The sequence below is a fragment of the Crocuta crocuta genome, unplaced genomic scaffold (assembly GCF_008692635.1).
Source record: "Crocuta crocuta isolate KB4526 unplaced genomic scaffold, BGI_CrCroc_1.0 scaffold271, whole genome shotgun sequence".
Taxonomy (NCBI): Eukaryota; Metazoa; Chordata; class Mammalia; order Carnivora; family Hyaenidae; genus Crocuta; species Crocuta crocuta.
In genome coordinates, this window is record NW_027527824.1 from 4385379 (window position 1) to 4405758 (window position 20380).

General features: G+C 58.5%; 1 long non-coding RNA gene across 2 annotated transcripts in view; it reads right to left on the reverse strand.

The window, feature by feature from the left end:
• The window catches only part of LOC144242071 (uncharacterized), a 236294-nt gene that overhangs the window by 19620 nt on the left and 196294 nt on the right, over window positions 1-20380 (reverse strand). Inside the window, exon 5 of one of the 2 annotated variants that reach the window (XR_013338297.1) lies at window positions 519-664. The exons of the other annotated variant lie outside the window; for it this stretch is intronic. This is a non-coding gene — a long non-coding RNA (uncharacterized LOC144242071). The remainder of the gene's footprint in view (window positions 1-518; window positions 665-20380) is intronic. 2 annotated transcript variants of the gene reach the window in all.

Consider the following 20380-nt stretch of genomic DNA (forward strand, 5'->3'; position numbering starts at 1 on the left):
CACCCCCCCCCCACCCCCCCCCCCCCAAGAGCCAGAGCCCCTCCTGAGTGGAGGGGCTCTGCGCCTGGCACCTTGGCAAGGCTCAGAGAAAAGCCATTAAGTTCCATTACATTTTAACATAAACATTTTCATATCTAAATCCCCTCTCGTTTCCATAATTCCACACGGTGCTGTGGTTACTCTCAATCTATATTTGATTTGGGAGATTTTCTACAAAGAGAGGCCGTGATATGGGGTCCTGAGATGATGGAGGACCCCCTGCCCAGGACGGACAGACCATCACCCCCAGGGAGACTGCCCCTCTGCTTCCTGCCTTTGTTTTAGGATTTCTACCCATTCTGGTCCCCTGCCCTCCTAGCCCCTCCTAGAAGCCTTGAGACCCCACCCCCACCCCAGTCTATCAAGCTAATGTGCCCTTGAGGGGAAGTGATGCCTCCACTGTCCCTGCTGAGGGCCATTAACTCCAGAATCAGCTCTGGCCACCACTTAAGTATCTTGCAAATGTGGGCCACCCTTACCTCCAGCTTGGTGGGGACAGAACAGGAAGGGGGGGAGGGGTGCCTGAAGCTGAAGCAGCTCTAGCTGTGAATCCCAGCAAGGGTGGTCACTACCTCGAGGCGACTTTGGAAAAGCCACTTTTTCTCTTCTGCCTCAGTTTTCTTACCTGTAAAACAGGGACAGTGGTCATATTCTATTTTCTACAGTTATACTAAAGACCTCAGAAAACAGCTGAAAGCCCTGTGTAAAGTTCAGTGTGAAGCTAAAGAATCATCCCTATGTAGTGACCTTTCAAATTCGGCTCCCACCAAGGAGCCATCGGGGCCTCTGGTGACAGGGACCTCACTTCCTTCCAGGGGAAGCCCAAGCTTTCTGCCAGCAGCACTGGCCTTCAGAGATGTCTAGTGAGTCTGTGGCTGGATGACAAATTACATTAGGAGAAGAAACAGCTTCTCTATGAACTTGGCCACTCCTGTGTTCTTATATTGCCTGTTTTTTTAATGTTTATATTTTGAGAGAAACAGACAGACAGAGACAGAGACGGAGCGGGGGAGGGGCAGAGAGAGAGAGGGAGACACAGAATCTGAAGCAGGCTCCAGGCTCTGAGCTGTCAGCACAGAGCCCGACACGGGGCTTGAACTTGGGCTTGAACTCGGGAAGGGTGAGATCATGACCTGAGCCAAAGTCAGACGCCTAACCAACTGAGCTACCCAGGCGCCCCTATTGCCTGTTCTTATTTTCCTAGTAATGGCCCTTTTGAAAAATGCTCAGCCTGTCCCAGTGAAATAAAGTGGAAGAATGACTTGGCCCTATGGGCAGTGATTGGTGTGGAAAGAAGTTCAGGCTAGCAGGGCCACGCGGCGTGGGGGGAGGGAGCTGAGGACCCCCACCCCCTGCTCCAGAGCCAGAGCCTGCTGAGAGGTTTCACCAGGAAAAGAGCCTGTAAGAGGTACAGCCCCTCACAGGCCTTCCTCAGTCCACGCAGGGCAAGCCCTGGGCTCTGTGGGGCAGGTGAGGGATTCGTCGGGTGCCACCAACATGGGGAGGGAGTGATGGACCCCTGTGAACAGGCAGCAGGGGGCTCAGACGACAGGCTCTTTCTGAGACCTGGGACAGTGCGTATTTTGGAGTGGGGGAGGGGCAGTCAGGCTGTTTCTAACCCCCCACCCCACCCCCACTTACACCGCAGACCTGCCCTGTGGGGTGGAGGCAGATAAATGGCTTCGCCATGCCCCCAGCCTTCCCCCCTGGCTCCAAACCTCTCATTCATCCCCTCCCTCAGAGAGGGATGGGGGTCAGGTCCCTGCCTGGCAGGATCCCCATCAGAGAAGACAGCCCCTCTCCCCGTAGGAATGTGCGTGAAATCCCAGTAACTCTCTCCAGCTGGGCCTGACCTTGGAGGCGGCTCTGACAAACCCCGTGGCGTGGGTGAGCGTCTGGGAAAGTTAGCCTCTTCGGGATCCTTTTTTCTCCTAAGGACAACTCAAGGTGTGAAGAGCTGGTGGGAGGGGCGGGAGGCCCGGCAACACTGGGGAGAACGTTCCAGATGGCCGAACATGGTGTGCAAAGTGGAGTGCCGCAGTCTCTCACGCCGCACATGCTCACACGCCGGGAGGCCCTGACCCCTGGAGCCCACATGGCCCTACACACGTTGGAGTTTGTGGATCACGATCAGGAAAGTACTAGGGAAAGCTGAGGGCAAGGCTGAGAGTCAGGATTAGAGCAGAGGTCCGAGCCCCGCTGCCTGGGATCTGCCCAAGGGGCACCCATGTCCCTGCCCTACTGGAAACTGTGCTTCCTAACACTGAGCAGTAAGTAGGCACAGGCACCGTGCTAAGGGCCTGAATATCCATGACCTCATTTACACCTGACAGCAACCCTGTTATTCCCATTTTACAGACGAAGACACTGAGGCTCGGAAAGTTTCCTTAAATTGCCCAAGATCATACAGCTGAGTAAGTGGCCAAGTCAAAACAGCTGGCCTGTTGTCCTCTGCGGATGTACCCAAAAAAGGAGACAGCAGAGGGCATTGAAAAGGCCCCAGTCGGGGTCTTCAAGGGGGCCGGTCACTGCACTGCCCTAAAGATGGGGATGCCTGGGTTCCTGTCTCATTTCCACCAACTGTGTGCTGTGTGACCCTGAGCATCTACTAAACTTCTCTGAGCCTCCACTTACCCAGCTGACAACAGAGACAAAGGGGTAGAGGCATCTCATGAGATAATTTAAGGCACACGCGTATGGTAAAAGTGATACGACAGCGTGGCCTCAGGCGTGACGTGGCCCACGGAGTTTAGGTAAAGACGCCAAGCTTCCAGGGACCAACATCGTCGCTGTTATTCTCAACAGCAACATCACCATCAGCAGCAACATCACCACCATCACCGTTTACATTTACTGAACAGTAATAACAAAAATAGTGACCGCAGATTACGTGCCGACTATGTGCCAGTCACGGTGCGGAGCACCTTCCATAACCTACTTCTGCTCAAGACAGACGCAACGGAAGTCCGGGGCGAGGGAGACGAGAGGAGGGCTACACAGCCTGGCGCCTCCAGTCTGCATCCGGGAGGTCTGAAGAAGGTGGCCGCCTAGGGACCGCCACCGGGGTTTAGAACCTAGCAAATTCCGTGACCAGAGAGAAAAGGCTATTTGCACCGATGCCGATACACCAGGGCAGATAGAGGGCTGAAGCACAACCCAGTCCAAGGCAGAGGCTGCGACCAAGAGCCCACCCCAGGGAAGAGGCAGGCCAGGGGCTCAACCCCAGAGCCAGCCCAAGGCCACCTCATGCTGTGAGCCAGTGAGTGGGTCAGCCCTCCTGGCTTTATAGCCCAAGGAAAGGCCAAGGCAGAGGCCTGGCTGAGTCCCAGGTAGCCACTGGCTGGCTACACCAGTTCCAGGCCTCTGGGTGGTGGGTCCCCCAACCCCCCTCCCCCGGGGTCAGAGGAAAGTGCCTCCTGCAGGGGCTGAACTGGAGAAGAGAGGGATGTGTCCACTCCTGGGCAAAGAAGAGATTTCTACAATCTCCAAGTGTGACAGTAGAGAGAGCTGGACCAAGTTGGAACGCATGATCAGACTATGCAGAGGGGTGTGCGGCCCGGCAAGGAGTTGATACAGGGCCCTGGTGGGCAGGCTGGGAGCTTAGTCTTTTTTTTTTTTTTAATGTTTTTTAAAAATTTATTTCTGAGAGAGAAAGAGAGAGAGCGTGAGCAGGGGAGGGTCAGAGAGAGAGGGAGACACAGAATCTGAAGCAGGCTCCAGGCTCTGAGCTGGCAGTCAGCACAGAGCCCGACACAGGGCTCGAACCCACGAACTGTGAGATCATGACCTGAGCTGAAGTCGGATGCTTAACCGACTGAGCCACCCAGGCGCCCCTGGGAGCTTAGTCTTGATGCTAAGGCCTCAGGGCTACAGGGCTACCAGTGCTGGCTCCCTAGCGCAGAGGGCTGTGCCCTTCACCGTCCAGGGCTGCAGCCTCAGTGGTGCCCTGGGCCGCGCGGTCAGAAGCTCCCTCTCACCTGCAAATCAGGACCTGCATTCTCACAGTCTGAGCTTCCGTAGAGCGACAAGGTTAAAACGGATCTTGGGAACCCTGTCTCCGTCTGGCACTTAGCAGTGGGGGGTACCCATGAGACTGCTGAAGGGGCTTCAGACCTTCCCGGGGGAGGAGAGCGGTCCAGAGAGCCCCCGCTCAAGCCCTTGCCGCCCGCCTCTGGCCAGCAGGAGGGAGCCACTCCTCACACATGGGCTGAAAAATGGCCAGGCGCGCTCTGACCCACGGGGCAAGCCCTCGGCGGTGTGATCAGCCCCTTCTCACCCAGCCTGTCCTATCTTGGGGCACGGGGGCCAAATCCAGACAGCCAGTCTCCTTTGAACTCCTGGTCCCCCCAGAAACACCTATTGTGCCTACATCACAGGACGCAAGCAGACCCAGGACAGCTTTGTAAGCCGAAAGGCCAGTGCTGCCCCCAGGGCCTCAGTAAGAGGTGACTATAGGGAAGCCCTGGTCAGTCCAGCTCCTGAGAAAGCAGTGTTTCTGTCCCCAGGCAGGGGTAGCAGGAGAGAAGGTGCTACGTTACTTACGGAAAAAAATCTAAACCTCTGAGGGGGGTCTGCCTCCTCCCCTGCCCCAGATTCCTGCCCTGTCCATCTCCCCTTGCATCTCGTTTCCCAGCAGATCCAATCCCCGGGATCCCCCTCACACGGCCCATGTCTCACACACGTGTCCCTGCACTGCTCCTCATGCTGCCTACAATGCTCTTCTCCTGGTAAACTCCTATTATGCCTTCAAAACCCTGCTCAGAAGGCCCCTCCTGGGTGAAGCCATGAACTCCCAGAGCTAATCACTTCTTCTCTACACCTGTCCTGGCAGCCCCCCAGACTGGAACCTAGGTCTGTGTGTATGTCCTACCCGGGGATGTCACTTGCTCAGTCAGAGGGCAGGAAAACCAGGTGTGATGTCACCATGTGACAGGTGAGAACACCCAGGCTTGGACGCGTCACTGGCGTGGCCCTAGATACAGGCAGGAGGCATGTAGGTGCTTGGGGTCTGAGCCTGGGCGGGTGCGGGCGCTGCCTGGAGAGGGCGCCCCGCTCACAGAGAGACCAGGCCCTGCTGACAGGAGTCAACCTTGTCCAATTCCAGCCGCGGTGTTCCTGGCTGTGGGACTCCGGACAAACAACCTGACCTCTCTGAGCTTTCTCAGTAGGGTAAGGCCAACACAGCGAGCCTCAGCCCAGCACCCAGCCCTGCTCACAGGAGATGCTCTCTGGATCCTCTCTCACGCGCGCTGATCCCTCGCTCACCAGGGCCCTGCACTCCAGCCCCGGCCCGGCTGCCTGCAGGTGCCCAGTCCTGCCCGAAAGCCTGTGGGGCTGGGGCCGGGGGAGCAGATTCGTCCCGGTGCAACCAGAGAATGTCTGAGGGCTCAGTGCCAGGGCTCCAGCTGGGGCCCCCACCTCACAGCTGTCAAGGGGAGGCTCAGACACAAAGCAACCCAAGGCGAGGGGGACAGTAGGGCTGTGTCTGGTAAGGGGACGGGGGGAGCCGCTTCCTGCCTTGTGAGGGATCAAGACTACTAAGAAGACCTGCAGCCTCATCAGAGAATGTCACACAGATGCACCTTGGTGCCCACCCTGCCCCTGACTGGCTGGGTGACCTTGAGCAAATTACTCAACCTCTCTGAGCCTCATTTTTCTCATTGAGAGCAGCATTCTCTAATTTTCCAGGCTTGATGTGAGGATCAAACCCAGCCCACATCAGCCCAGGTGCCTGGCACAAACTTCAGGCCACTTTTTTCTCCTTGTCTTTCCGTTATCTCCATTTCTCATTCGTTCCCTGCTAGTGTTTCTTCCACTGTGGGGGGGAGGGGGGGCACCCTCCAGGGGGATCAGGCAGGGCCCGGGGATCCTGCTGTCATATTTTGTAAGGGTGGGACACGCAGAGAGGGCAATCGGGAAGGAACGAAACCAGAGTTATCCACTCTGGCCCCGCCACCTTTGAGGCCTGGCCCACAGCATCCCGCCCACTACGACGCTTTTCCCGATGCCCACACTGGTGCATTCATAGTCTCACCCTGTTACTGTCTGCACTGTAAGTTTGAAAGAAGGCCCCTAAGAAGGACAGCCACCTCCCTCTTCTGCTGAAGTGGTCCCAGAGTCCCAGGGGAGGTCCCCTGTAAGCAGGGAGCCCAGGCAGGGCTGAGGGACACTGTCTCTCCCTCCTGCCCCCAACCCCATGGTGAGCTGCTGTGGGAGGAGAGAAACTTGAACTCCATGAGCCAGCCCGGTACGTGTGCAAATGCATCTGGGTTCATCTCCCCACTGCTCTCCCCACCCAGCCCTTTGAAGGCCCAGCCTGCCTCAGTTGTGCAGAGAAGAAACGGGGAGATAGGTCTGGGTTGTGTCCCCAGAAACAGAATTCCCAGGTCCAGTGCAGAGGGGCTGAGGACTCTGTACCCCCTGGTGAGAGCTGAGATTCCAGAGGCCAGGTGGGCTCAGGAACTGCCCACTGCCTCTGTCCAAGCGAGCATTGACTAATTCATCAACATTCCCTCCTGGAGCGCTTCCCACAGATGAGGTGCTGTGCAGAGGACAGGGGTACAGAGACTAACCAGACACGATGCCCATTCCAGCCGAGGAAAAGCGAGAGCTTAAACCCAGAGGACTGGCTGGCCTGGCAAGGAAGGTGCCGGAGAGAAAGAGCCTGACAGACTTGCGGGCTACACAAGTCAAGCAATGGGAAGCAGAGTCGCTCCCTCCAGAATGAGCAGGGTCCGGGTCAGAACTTTGAGGCTTGGACACTTCGCCGAGGCCACAAGGGCCTCTCGGAAGATTTTAAGCAGGGACGTAGCCTGATGAGTTTTGATGTTAGAAAGAGCATTTATTCGGGCTCAGGGTGGAGAAGGGCTTGGAGGGGGCAAGACTGGGAACAGGGAGGCAAGTTACGCAGCAGAGCTCAGGGGATGCTGGTGGCATGGACAGCGCGGCGGCACTGGAGCCAGAGGCACAGCCGTACCTGAGAGCTGTGCACGAGGCAGAAGGAAGATGAAGGGGACCCGGTGGCATTCAGAGGCAGGGCCCGTGTCCTGTGCCTCTCTGTGGCCCAGCACCAGAACAGTGCCTGGAACAGAGCAGAGGAGCAAACAAGTGCTTGCAAAACCAAAGGAGAATTGGAGTTGGAAGACTGCTGGGGCGGAAGCAGTAGGTTTGGGGATAAAGAAGAAAGGGCAGGAAGGAAGGTATGTTAGGTGCTAAGATGCTACGGTTTGGAGGAAAGGGGACACGTTTGTTTAACTGATGGCAGTTATCCCCATTCCAGGGGGCTGTGGCAGTTGAAAAGAGATGGTGCTGGCACAGAGTCTGGGGTCTGAGCAGGGGTCTGGGCTTCCCGAGTGCCCGTGATACACACACACAGACAGACACTGCTCTCCCAATGGGGCCAAAGCCCACCAGCTGGGGACGGACAGATGTTGGGGACAGACAGGAGCCCAGCCAGAGAGGGGCTCGGACTCTCTGGGCGTCAGGCTGGCGCTGAGGGCTCCCCTAGGCACCGCCTCAGGCAGGCACTGGGCTGGAACAGAGAGAGAGGCAGGTGCTTGTCAATCCCGCTCCGGGAAAATTGGCTCCATGATGTTTATTGCAAACTGCAATTTAGCATCTCAATTCAGGTGCTCTTGTGTTTAATTATATATAATACAGTGTGGGGAGGAAAGAGAGGAGGAAGCATAGATGATTTTCTCACCAGTCTCTTCCTTCCTGCGTGATGGAAGGGTCAGAGGTGAGAAAGGGAGCCCATTAGTGGGAGGGAAAAGAAAAGCCTGGCGCGGACAGGGCCTTGCATGCCAACCTGGGGCAGCGGGGCCGAACCAGAAAGCGGCATGTGCCCCCCCCCTTTCCTGCCATAGACTCCTTTCCAACAGCCCCGTGATGTCCTTGTCCTCAGGGACAGCCAGTGGCTCCAGCTGAGACTGAGAAATCGGTCAACAAACTTCAAAAACCCCCAGGACACCTTGCTTTCCAAGGGCCGAAGAGATTGAGCAATTTGCCCCGCCCACCACAGAAGATGTTGGGGATGGGGGCTGCTCACATCCCAGCCCCACTCCTGACCTATGGGGCTAATGCTCCTGGGACAACAGCCACGTGTGTCCAGACAGGGTGGGCTTAGACGGAGGCCCTCTGGGTTCTTCAGCTTCCACGCTGGACAGACTTGGTTTGCCACCAACCCAGGGTCCCCATGTAATCTCGGCACTTCTGCCTCCCCTCCAGTCCCCCCTCCCTCTCCAGAGCTGGGAGGGCAAAGCACCAATTAGTTCATTTGCTTGTTTAATTGGGTACGGAGGGGGAGAAAATTAAACTCCTCAACAGGAATCTTCCCTGCAGGGCCAGAGATAGAATGAGGGGGCAGGGACCCCCATCTCTGAGCACCCCTCTGCCTGCCCTGGCTCCCCAGCCCCCCCCCCACCTCCATGCCCCAGATCCCCAGATCAGAGCAGAGTCTGGGATTATAGCGCCCTGGGGAGCCCGAGTAGGAGTTCTACCCCACCCTAACTGGGACAGCCCCTTCCCAGAACTGGAATGATGAGGGAGGGATGCGACAGGGGAGGGGGAGGGAGACTAGCGCCCGGCACTGCCTCGGGGTCTGATTCTCTTGCTTTGTGCCCACCTCTCTGACTCCGAGTCCTCTCTCTCTCAACCTCTCTCTCTCTCTCTCTCTCTCTCCACCTTCCTCTCTTGGCTCCAGAAAAGCCCCTCCCCCAGGGGGGCCCTGGAAATGTGGCCAGGTTCCTAGGGGGTACCGTGGCCGTGGTCCTCATCCTTGGCGTGGCTCTCGCCATCTTCTTACTGCATCATCGGCAGCACAAGAGCCAAATGGAGCTGGACCGTGGCGGGTGAGTGTTGGCAAACCCACCCATCGGCCCACCCAGATGCCCCCTCTCAGCTGCCGCTGCCCATTCTGAGACGTAGGTGTGCGATTATCATCCACAGTTTACAGATGAGGCAACGAGGCACACAGGTTAAATACTTTACACACATTTACCCCAGCCGCTGCCAAAGGGTGAAGGCCAAAGTCCATGATGAATGAAATATCAACATTTCAAGTAAAGACAGGATCAGTAATAGCTGGTTACTATTTTAGAGCATGAGGTAAGAGGGAAAATTAGTAATACTAATCCTACTTATTAAAATTTTATTTTATTTAAGTTTTTATTTGTATTTTTGAGGAAGAGAGAGAGAATGAGCAGGAGAAGGGCAGAGAGAGCGGGGACAGAGGATCAATGTGGGGCTTGAACTCACAAACCGTGAGATGGTGACCTGAGCGGAAAGCAGACACTTAACCGATTAAACCATCTAGGTGCCCCAATCCCACCTTATTTTAAAATGTTGATATTTTGTTCATCTTGGATTTTTTGCATTAATTTTAAGTTTGAAATATATTGTGTTCAAATGTTATTTATTGTGATGACCAAGACTTCTGGTGCTCCCACAGCTTCGCACTTGAGGCCCTGGCCCCCCGTATGCATCCTCGGGATTTCCTACTGTCCTCCAAGCAAGGACGTCTGAGGCTCACACGGTTCCCATACCCGGGCTGGAGGGAGGGACAGGCTAGGCTAGGGGCAGAGATGCCCAGGGAGACAGAAGGGCCTCTCTCAGCCTTACCCAGCTGTGCTGAGTCACCGTACCCCAAGCTCGGACCACCTGGGGAGCTGCCTGGGAGCAGAGCCCCGGGGCCATCCCTGTGAGTGGGGCTCGGAGGCCAGAACTGTCAGATGGCCTGCCTGGAACAGAACTGAGCCTCATTCTGTTCCCCCAGGACCGCGGTGCCCTCCTCCCAGAAGCTGGAGCCGCCTCCCAACAGGCAGAGCCACCTTGCACCTGAGGACATCCAGGTGGGCCTGAGTCCCTGGAACGGGGGGCCGGGGAGGAAAAATGGGAGACGGCCACCTGTAGGCAGAGCCCTCCCACACACATGGGCCTCTAAACAGTCCCCAGCACCCTGCTAGCCCTGGCCAGTTCCCAAAAGGCCAGGCCTGGGTGACAGGCCGTGGCCCAGGCTTTCCCCTCCCCCACACTGAGAAATAACAAACTAGGACCCTCCCTCCCTGCCCAACTCTTCCTCCACTGCTCAGGTCATTCATTCATTTAAAAAAAAAAAAAAATCAAGGACCTAGCAGATGCCTGACCCCATGCTGATCCTTTGGGCCTCCCAGCCAGCCCCCAGCATGGCGGCGGATGCCAGGATGGGGATGCGTGGGAACCAGACTGGGGGATCCCAGGGGGCTCCCTGGAACAGGTCGCAAGGGACGGGCTGTGCAACCGCTTGTCTGCTTCTCGTCCAGATTCTCCCCCTGGAGCCAGGGAAGGTTCAGGTGCACCCAGAAGAGGAGGAGCCGCAGCAGCCGGCCCCGCAGACCCCCTACTATGATCTGGGGGCCTCCCCCTCCTACTGCCCCTCGGTAAGGACCGATGAGCCTCCGGAGGGTGCCCCCAACCCAGGTGCACCTGGCTTGGCCACAAGCCCAGCTGCCTGGGGGGAAAGAGGGCACAGGAGAGACGGGGCAGGGAGGCCACAGGTCAGCCCACCAGGGAGGGGAGGGGAGGGGAGGGGTGGTCCTTCATGGTGGCAGCAGGTACCCTAGGCAGAACAGGGTCCTGGGTGCTGACAGACAGGGCAGGAGGGTGGGGTTTCCCATGGGGCGGAACCCCAACCTGATGCCCAGCTCTCTCTCCCCCAAACCCCACCCTCCATCTCTGTGTCCTGCGCCCCAGTCCTTAGTTCTGCCAAGACCACCCAAAGCCAGCAGCAGCCCCTCCTCCTGGCCCCACTCCCAGCCGCTCCGAGAGCCGGCATCCACTTGAATGACTGCCACCTCTGCCCACAGCTTCTGCCTTTCAGCAGACATGGGGGCTGGGGCGGCACCCACAGGGCGCCAGCCCAGAGACCCAGGCCAGACCACCTGGGCCCAAAGATAACACATTCTCTCCTGGCGCTGGTGGGAGAACCAGGCCTTTGTCTTCAGAGCACAGCCACCCTCCTTCTCGGCTGCAAGTGCCAACGTGAGCCCATCTTGAGATGCCAAATCCAGCCCCTGGTGGGGGTAGCGTTCCCTGGATGCCAAGCCCAGAGGACCACCCTAGCCCCGACCTTCTGATTCTATGCTGGGGCAAGAGACCACCAGCCATTTGTTGTTCTTCAGCCAACCTAGAGACCTGGAAGCGAGCTAGGGCACACTGGACACAAAGGTTACTCCTTAGACAGCAGCTAGACAGCCCTCTCCCAAGTGAGGGTCCACGCCCAGCCTGTGTCCCAGGCCGCAGTGCGCGGTCCCACCAGCTCCAACAGAAGGGCTTACAATGGCAGCGTAAGCATTTGCTATGTGGCAGGCATTTTGTAGAGAGGTTCCAAACACTATCCTGTTTAACCCTCGCAACAACCTACGTTGTAAGTCCTGGTGTCGCTCCTATTTTCTAGAGGAGGAAACTGAGGCTCAGTGGAGTTGTGAGGTTTGTCCCAGATCACCCTGCAAGTACTGGGAAAAGCGTTATTCGAACCCCTGGTTCTCTGATTCCCAAGTCCAGGCCCTCACCACGCAGCAGCCACTATGCTGAGCAGACTGGTGGCGGGCGGTGGGGGGGGGTTACCTAATGACAGAGGAGCCTCGAGGAGACGGGCCAAGCCTCAGGGTGGGAATCAGCGAACGCAGAGCCTACTTCAGTCCCAGGCTTCCTGTCTGAAACGCAATGCCCAGCTCCTCTGCCTGGCTGTCCCTCGGCTCCAAGGACCCGAAGAGCACATAAGCCAGCCCCTGAGAGCTTGGGTTTGGTGTCCTGAGTTCAGTTTTGGCCGTCACTTTGGGCCACACAATAAGCACAGGGATTCAGCTCACCCCCCACCCCCACACTTCTTTGGGACGGTGAGAAGGAACATCATTCTTAGCCAGGCCTGAACGTGGCTAAGGTAAGAGGGAGTGCAGAGACCCCGCTCTTTCCAGAAAGGAGAAAGCCATGCCCCGTTCAGGATTCTCCAAATCAGCCTCGCTCCTCGGCTCAGCCCCTAGCCAAGAATCCATAAACTTGTCAGAGCCCTGGGTGGACAGAGAAGGGGGGAGGGAGGGGGAAAAAGAGCAGGAATNCAGGAAGAGAGGCAAGTGATGGAAGTCAGTGATTTAGAAAGTCATGGAAGACTCCAATGGGATCCCCTGAAGAGGGGCCCAGGCTTCGCATAAAAATCGCTGTGATGTAACGGGGCAGCTGCAGCTAGCTGGCCCCAGTCCCCACTAACGACTTCCCAGTCCTGCGCTGACTGCTGCCCCCACAGCCTGGCACGCACAGCCCTCCCTGGGGGCACAGCAGGCAACTCAAGGACAGCCCCACCACCTCAGCCCCCACAACACACACACTCACACTCGCACACACACATCCTCTCTTATACAAGCCCCTGACCCCACGGCAGCCCACCTCGGCCCCACACCCCCGATACACACTTCCCCTGCAACCTCTCTTTCTCCTACAAGCCCCAGACCTCAGCACGTGGCTCCCACCCTGTCCCCTCCCTAAGAGCCCTCCCTCTCTGGCCTCTGCTCATATTGGATTGAGGGAAACCCCCACTGAACTGGTGCATTCAAGAAACACAAGACCACTTGGGACAAAAGACAGAGCGAAGCCAACCTCTACCCATCAGCCATGCTCAGGCCAGGCCAGATGACGGGAGACACCCTACGGTCCCCAACCCAGAGGCCACGCGACTAGGGCATTGGGGTGGATGTGAGCACATGAGAATGGCCTGTAGGGTGGCGGAGGGAGGTCAGCTCTGGCGTCCTGGGGAGACCCTGGTGTTGTCGCCAAAAGAAGTGTAATTCCTTTTGACTCACAGAGCAATTACTGGGCCGGGAGAGGATTTATCCTCGGCGCTCGGGTCTGTTGGCAGCGCAGCTTGTATACAAGTCACATTATTGATGTCGTCATCAATTCTTCCCAACAAGTGGCGAGAGGGAGCCAGGCAGAGAGCATGCACTGTTTGCAGAAGCGGGGCTCAGGAGGGGAGTGGGCGGGCTGCAGGGGGTCCGGGGGCCCAGCCACTAGAGCCTCTGTGGTCCCAGCCTGGGCGGCCCAGTCCCCGCACCGCACACACACGCAAGGGTGCTAACCAAGATGGCAGAACAGCCCTCAATGTCTATCAAGGTTCCTGGGCTAGAAGTCCACTCAGGTGGCAGGTACCATCTGAAGAGCGTGGTGGCTCTAGAGGAACTTAGGAGGGACTTCAGGAGGCTCCAGAGCAGAGCCGGGAGCTCTAGAAGAGCCGGGAGGAGGAGACGTTGCCTTGTTTTGAAGGAGACGGCTGTCAAAGCCCAGGCTCAGAGCAGAAGACTGGACACAACGACCTTTAGAGGGACGGAGTTCCGAAACTACCGTGTCGGTTCAGGTCCCAAGGAGTCCCCCCGATGGGATGAGACGCAGGTTGGGGGCAGCTGTGAGGGACCAAGGAGGGAGCGGGCAGGGAGAGCTGTCAGCCCCTACTTCAGGCCTGACACTTGGGAAGGGAGGGGGGAAGGAAGGAGGGTTGGGTGGGAGGAGTCTCAGGCTGCGTCACGTTCTACAAAAGTTTGGGGCAGGCCACAGGGTCTGGAGCCACAGTCACTGCTAGCAAAGTCCTGCCCCTGGGGAATATGGTTCCCGTCATGCTCAGTCCTTGGTGGGAGCAGCCGCGGGCTGCGACCTCAGCACAGACACAGCGATGGTCCAGCTCTGGCTGCAGTCAGCCACGCTGCCCACCGCAGACCACGGTCCCCCCGGCACCGCCACGGAGGTCTGCTCCGTGCCACGTGGGCCCCTCTCCAAGGGATGTAACCCCTGTTGCCCCAGGAGATCTCAGGGCCACAGCTGGCACTCATCTGTCCTTGCCACACGCCTTCTAGATTCCTCTCCCTCAGCAACCGCCTCAGCAGGTCTCAGTGGCTTTCCCGGTGCTACGACCCAGATCTTCATTCCTGAGGGGTCGGAGCCCTTGACCAGCGCACCCTGCTCAGCGGGGGCCGTTGCACGTGCCCATTCACCCTTAACAAAGAAGCCCCAGCAGGCCCCTGTGCCCTGCACCTACCCTCCCTGTGTGACAGCAGCCCCGCCTCGCCTGCTGATCAGAGCCAATTAGCTCCACCAAAAGGGGCTCCATCTTGCCTGCTGGTGACAGAGCACTAGCAGCCAAGTGCCCCGGAGGCGGTCTGAGCTCCTGTTTGGTGGGGCCTCCACCCTGCAGAGCCCGCGGTGTGAGGATGTGACACACAACTTCCCTCACTAGGCCACTGGGAGTGATGGTCAGCGGGGCCACCCCGTTTCCTCTTGGGTCTTCGGACCCATGCATTTCCCTGCTGGGGACACAGCGCCCCGTGGAGGCCTTTCAAAGTATTGCCGCTGAGCTAATATTTGAGCCGGTCCAGCAGCTGCAAGTGGGGCTGCTGTTGGATTAAGCCTACAGTAGTCAACAATCCTCCGGGCTCCATCCAGTTTCTGTAAGGCAGAGATCGGTGGGTTAAATGGAGCTACGACAGAGACCACCTCTGTACCCTCCTGGGCTGTAATGATGGCATTAGTCTCCCCCTGACCTTGGCTGGTGGGGGCAGTTCCAGAGGCTTCCACCAGGCTCTTGTCCCACAGACCAAGGGTCCAATGCGGTGTTAGCGCGGCAAGCCCAATTCTCTGCTTGGGACGGGAAATGCCATGTCCCCTAGCAATGAATCTGTCCTGTTCTCTGAGGTCCTTGCCAGGGTGTCGAATCCCATGTCCTGCAAAAGTGTCCCCAAGTAAAAAAGCATCCTTGCTTATCCAGCCTTGGTTCGGGGCCCTTTGGTCCAGAACCTCCCACATCCAACCCAGGAGTGCGAGCCTGGCTTCTGCTGGGACGCGCTAGTTAATTCCTGCCACTGCATTCCCCCTGGGTGTGATCTCTCCTCCTTCATCAGGCCAGCTGTCCCCGGCCAGGTCATGCCAGGCTTTATCTTCAGTTATCAGCCTGGCAGCCCAGAACAGAGGTGGGGCAGCTCCCGAGAAAGGCGCCTGTTGCCTGCGGTGTCTTCTGGCATGGGATGGTGCTCACTCTTACTGGGGACCGGTGGGCCACCTGCGTGCTCCGAGGGGACACAACCATTTACCGTCACCTCAGTTCCAGAGTTTTGGAACTTTTCCCAGCCCGAGCCCTAGCACAACACACCTGGCTTAGCCAAGCATCTCTGGAGCTCTGTGATTCTTATTCTCCCATCCAAGTACTAACCAGGCCCGACCCTGCTTAGCTTCCGAGATCAGACGAGATCGGGCGCGTTCAGGGTGGTGTGGCCGTAGACTGTGATTCTTATTCTCAAATGCTGGATCTGTTCCTCAGCTGGGTCCACTGTGGGTGGAGGTTGGGCCTCCCTGTCACTCCTCCAAGGGCCTCTGGCTCTCACATTGAGCCTCTTGCTGTTGGTGACCCCCAGCTTCTCATTATCACTAAGCACCAACATCACCAGATAATAACCAGCCAAGTCCACCGCTTCTCTGACACTGTTTCCTGCCCATCTCCAGTGGCAGTTGGAGACTGCCTGATGGAGCACGCACTACACCTCATAGAGCATCCCCTCCGCCAGGGCGTTCTCCTGGGTTACCACCGGGCTCTGCCACCCACCTTCCACTCCTTGCTGCCAGGCCCAAATACCCAGTTTACATATTGCCACCTATCTTTCTCAGACCGTTCCCGGTGTCCCTGGCGTTAGTTTGAGGCCTCCTGAAAAGATGACAAGATTTGACAGACGAGAGCTGCACTCTGGGTGGGGGACCAGGGAAGGGGACAGAGGCGGGTCTGGCCCTGAGGAAGCGGCAGGGAAGAAGGCGGGGCACGTGGGACGAATCTCAGGCTGCCACCCTGTGAAAGCTGCCGCTGGGCCGGTGGGGAACCCTCCCGTCAGAGGGAGTCGGAGAAGTCCTGCCAGCACAGGGCCTGGCCTGGCTGCTCAGTGACGGGAACAGCAGGTGAAATGTGCTCACCACAAATGCCATGGGTGGATCCGGCAGGTGACAGCTGTCCCCCACCAGAGTTCCCCAAGGCTGCTACAGCTTCCGGCAAAACAGAGTATGGGACATCCCGGCACAAATGAATGACCTTGGGAGGACCTTGGGATAGACCGGGTGGTCGAGTTTCCCAGGGGCCACCTCCCCGTGTGACAGCTACCAGTTCTCCGAACTCGTCCTGGGAGGCATGTGCCTCCTGGGAAGGGCTGGTGCCCACGGCCAGGCCATGCCAGCCTACGAGGTGTGGGCGCCCAGACCTGGCGCCACAGCGCTCCCCACCCCAAGCAGGGGTCAGGTCACTGCTCTTTCCATCTTTGAGAAAGTTCTAGTAAAGCTGAAAGCAAAGTATCCAGGGTTCCCAGGGCACCACTCCCCACCCCCCACTGGAACCCACGGAATGAACTGGAGAGCTCCCCTCCACCCCCCTAGGCGAGATGGCCCTGAACTACCTCTTGCCATCACCCTCATCCCCCAGGCCTCAGTGGGGATCAGAGCCAAGGCTGCCCTGGCACTCGGTTGGGAAGGGCCCACACAGAGACATTTTGTGGGCACTGCTGGTCTCTCAGCAGACAGCCTCGGTGGGGATGCGCCTGGCCCCCCACCTGCCTGAAGCACCGGTCCCTGGGCCTCTTCGTGATGATGGGAAAGACAAGGGGCCGGGCGGTTCACCCCATCGCACGGCTGGCTGCCGTGTGGACCGAGGACACAATTGACGTGTCCACACCTGCCTCCGCAGGAAGGTCCTCACAGCATCCCGGCGTGATGGTCACCCCCCTCCATCTGCGGGAGTCTCCACTTGTAGAGTCCTGGCCCCGGGAACCCTCGGGGACGGGGAGAGCCTGCCGTGCCTCCAGGAGACCGCTTCCTCCCAGCGGCTGCTACTCCCACACTGCCCTGCTCGCCTTGAGCCCACCTTCCCGGCCCTCCGCTCAGGGTGTGGGAGCCGCACCTCCTGTCTCTGCAGCCTCGACCCCCTTCTTTCTGCCTCTGGCCTCCTGTGCCCTCCACCTGCCCCCCGCACCTCCAGGCAGGCGCTGGGAACACTAGGGGCTGCAGAAGGAAAGGCGCTAGGGTGTGAGTTTCACTTCTGGGAAATCAGGAGCTAATTGCTCTAATCTTAGCCCTGCCACATTCCCTGACGATGGTCACTGATGGGCACGGGGATGGGCGCTGCTGGAAGCCAGATGAAATCAGGACACTCAGCCCCTCTGCCGTGCAAGCAGCCCAGACAAGGGGCAGAGAACGGGCACCAGCGTAGGTCACAGGGGGTCTGCCTCCCATGGTGTGGAGCCCTCCTCCTCGGCCCCAGGCTCCTGCCCTCCTGCCCCCGAGAGCCACCCCTTCCTCCACCCCTGCTGCATTGACGGGCCCATCTCTCTATCTGCTTGAACACTGGCCCTGAGCTCAGGAGGAGGAGCTGGTGAGGAGAGCTCCAGGGCTAAGAGCTGGCACTGGCCTCAGAGGTCACCGAGAGACCCTTTCATCTTGCTGAAGGGGAAACCGAGGCCAGGTGGGAGAGGAGGGAGGGGCTTGGCCCAGTCGTGGCGGGAGTCATCAGTAGAGCAGCAGCCCCCGCCCTCAGGTGCCTCTTGTTCTAATCACCCCCAAATCCAAGGAAGAGTCCGAAGTAACGCAGTGGCCCCCGCAGAGCTCAGCTACAAGCAGAGCCCGACGGTCCCGTGATCGTGCTAATTCAGGTCAAATGTTCTTCCCCCGTTTTACAAATGAAAAACTAGGCTCCGTGGGGTCGACTAATCTGGCCAGCCACGGCAAGAAGCCCAGCTGAAGTTCAAAGCCAGGTCTTCTGACTCCAGGTTTCATCTGATGCCCCCACAGCTCTGCCAGCCCCTCCCCTTGTAACCTCAGGCACATTGCTTCCCCTCTGCAGGCCTCGGTCTCCGCCCTCTGCAAAGTGAGAGGGTCGGCCAAAATCCTCCCGGAACCAAGCACAGGGGGGTGGTGGAGGCAGGACCCACTCTGCCTCCGCTCGCCCCAGAGCACACACATGCTTTGTGACCAATTTTGTAAACACCTTTGCCAACCCCTGTTCTGTCTCTTGCCACACTGATAGATTGCTTTTCTGGTTCTCTCTCCCTCCCTCCATACCCCACAACTTTCCATGGCTCCCTCTTCTCCTCCATGCACCCACCTCACTCCTACACCTCCCCGTCTCATCCCGACGCCTGGCCCTGAGGTTGTCTGTCCCTGTCCTCACCCACCTTGCCCCCTCCTGCCACCTCTGCCTCATTTCTAGGGCTCTGGCCTAGAGGACACTGATGCCCACTATGCAGAACTGGACACCTCAGCCCTGGAGCTGGTGCCAGGGCCACGGACCACCGTGCCAGGGCCTGGAGAGGTTGTGGAGTATGCCACCATCCAGTTGAGCCCCCGCTAGCACATGACCCCTAGCCGCCCAGCCCTGCCTCTGGACAACAGGTACATTCCACCCCACCCCACCCCTGCTCTGTCGGCCCCTCCTCACTCTTCCCAGCGATATAAATGCATGGAGGGCTGGAGAGGAGCTGTGACGAGAAGGGTAGGGGAGGTGGGCCGGGCAGGTGCAGAAGGCAGCTGCACCAGGAGCTGGGAATCTGGAACGTAGTCTCATTTCTGCCATGAGTTTCCTGTGTTACCTCGTGCATATAATTTCCCCTCTTGGAGACTCAGTTTCCCCATCTTGGAAACAAGGAGGTTGGAACCAAGAATCTTTAGGACTTCTGGCTACACCAACGGTCCCCGATTACCCGTTGGTGGCTCCAAAAGGCATACATTTCTCCCAGCAGCCGCCTCACTGCTGACATCATGGGTGGCCTCTTAGATTTCTCCAGGCACCCTGATGCTCCACTTTATTTTCTAATCACAGGGCCCTCAAGGTCAAGGCTGCATGCATGCTCACATCTCTTGACCTCTCTTGGCTCAGTTGAGCATCCTGACTCAACCAACCTTTACTGAACATCTGCTCTGTGCCAGGCACTGTGCTGAGGGCTCAGGGTTCAGAGAGGAACAAGGCAAGGTCCTGCCCTGGGGGGGGCGAGGGGGGGGGGGCGCTCCTGGCAGAGTGGAGGGTCCTAAGCCCCTGGGCTGAAAGGGGAACTTCTGAGCTCTGCAGAGGCTGGTGAGCTGGGCTCACTCTGCAGCCTGGATCCTGGAGTTACATGGAGGTCACAGAGCAGAGAATCGGGGAGACAATAAGGAAGGTCATTGGGAGATGGGGGTGCCTGGGTGGCTCAGTCGGTTAAGGAAGGTCATTGGGGGTTCACCAAACACATAAGCCTCCCTGAGAGGTTAAAGGAAGCTGAGGACCCCTCAACGCGGGGAGCTAGAATCCCAGGGCTGGAGACTCCGGTCCAAGGGTTCACTGCTCAGCAGCAGGTGAGGAAACCTGAGCTCAGGGACCCGTGCGAGGGGCTGGTGTGGGGATGCGCAGGGTGGGGGAGGACAGAGAAGGTCAGGATTGGCCGGGAGAGGCTTGGCAGTGCTGAGCGTGAGACAAGTCCCACCAGGCCTCTGAGGGCTGACATCGGAGGGGGAGGACCCAGGGGGGACTCGCTGGTGGCGCCTGTGGCACATTTCCTCCACTGTGCCTCGGGGGCCCGGAAGGGCCAGGGCTCTGCTCCCGAGCCAACCCCGCTGTCCTCCACCCGCTGCATCTCAGGACCCCCATGTCCTCCTGCAGCACATCAGCCAACCCCCAGCCACCGCAACAGACAGAGCTGCGCCTGGCCCCAAACCCCGCACGAGTATGGGAAGAGCAGAGACCCAAAGGGATGCAGAGTCCTCCCGAAGGCCCCTGCGCAGCCGCCCCTGGAGAACCCGCCATTGGAATCGGCCGTCTCCCTCCTCCTACTTGTCTACCTCCCCCTCCCCCGCCCCCCTGCTGAGGAAGGGGTGCTGCAGAGCCTTCCCATGAGGGCTGGGCCCCAAGAGGCCCACAGCGGGGAGGGCTTGCCACTCTCACAGTGAGAGAGACCGGCTTGGGTGGGGAGGGGGGAGGAAAAAAAAAGATGCTTTAATCCCATAAATCCTAATGTGGAAGCCATCCCGGCCTCTCTGAAGCACAGGGAATTGGGGCGGGTACAATCCTGGGCGCTCCTGGCAGAAACCCAAGAAGGGAGGGGTTCTGCCACTCCCCTCATCAGCTCTCACTTGCCCCCCAAGCATTCGCACTGCTAGCAGACCTAAGGGGTGCCGTCTGGATCCCGATGTAGGAGGGGACCTTGTTTGGGTCTAAAAGGTGCTGGGTCAGTTCTGGGAAACAGAAGGCACAGGGCAGGGCCGGGCTCTGAGCTGCGGGTCTGGGGAGAAGGAGGAGGCTACTCAGCGGGGAGTTAGCTGGCTCCCAACC